Here is a 496-nt window from a genome sequence, read left to right on the forward strand (position 1 = left end):
GTCTTATTATTTTAATTCACGCGAACGAGGAAGCCATACGAGTCTCTTGGGAAAACGATACTTGGTCTTACCATTTTTATTACTTGTACGATTTGGTACACTTGCCAATTTGTCAACATGCATCCCAGGTGCGTGATTTTTATTGTTACCGTTTAATCTTTGTTAGTCTTTCATCGATTATATCTTATGGTTCAACTGATTAAATTTGTTTTCTTTATGTTGTATTTTAGTGCAGCTTTGTTCCTTTCTTGGGGTAACGTGGTAACACATTCTCCCTTTGCTAGCTGCCTCCCAGAAAAAGCGGCGTCTAGTGAATTTCTTTTGATCATTTAACCCAAAAGCGACCCTGGGTTGTGACCTAGTAATCATTTCACCGTGATTTTTTCCTCTTGCGGATGAAAATGGAACTAAGCAACAACCCAGGTTCGGTTTTGGGTTGAAAAGATCCATAAGAAATTCAAAAGTCGCAAGCTTTTTTTCGGGGGAAACTAGCAAA

This window comes from Vigna radiata, unplaced genomic scaffold, assembly GCF_000741045.1.
Source record: "Vigna radiata var. radiata cultivar VC1973A unplaced genomic scaffold, Vradiata_ver6 scaffold_271, whole genome shotgun sequence".
NCBI classification, from domain to species: domain Eukaryota; kingdom Viridiplantae; phylum Streptophyta; class Magnoliopsida; order Fabales; family Fabaceae; genus Vigna; species Vigna radiata.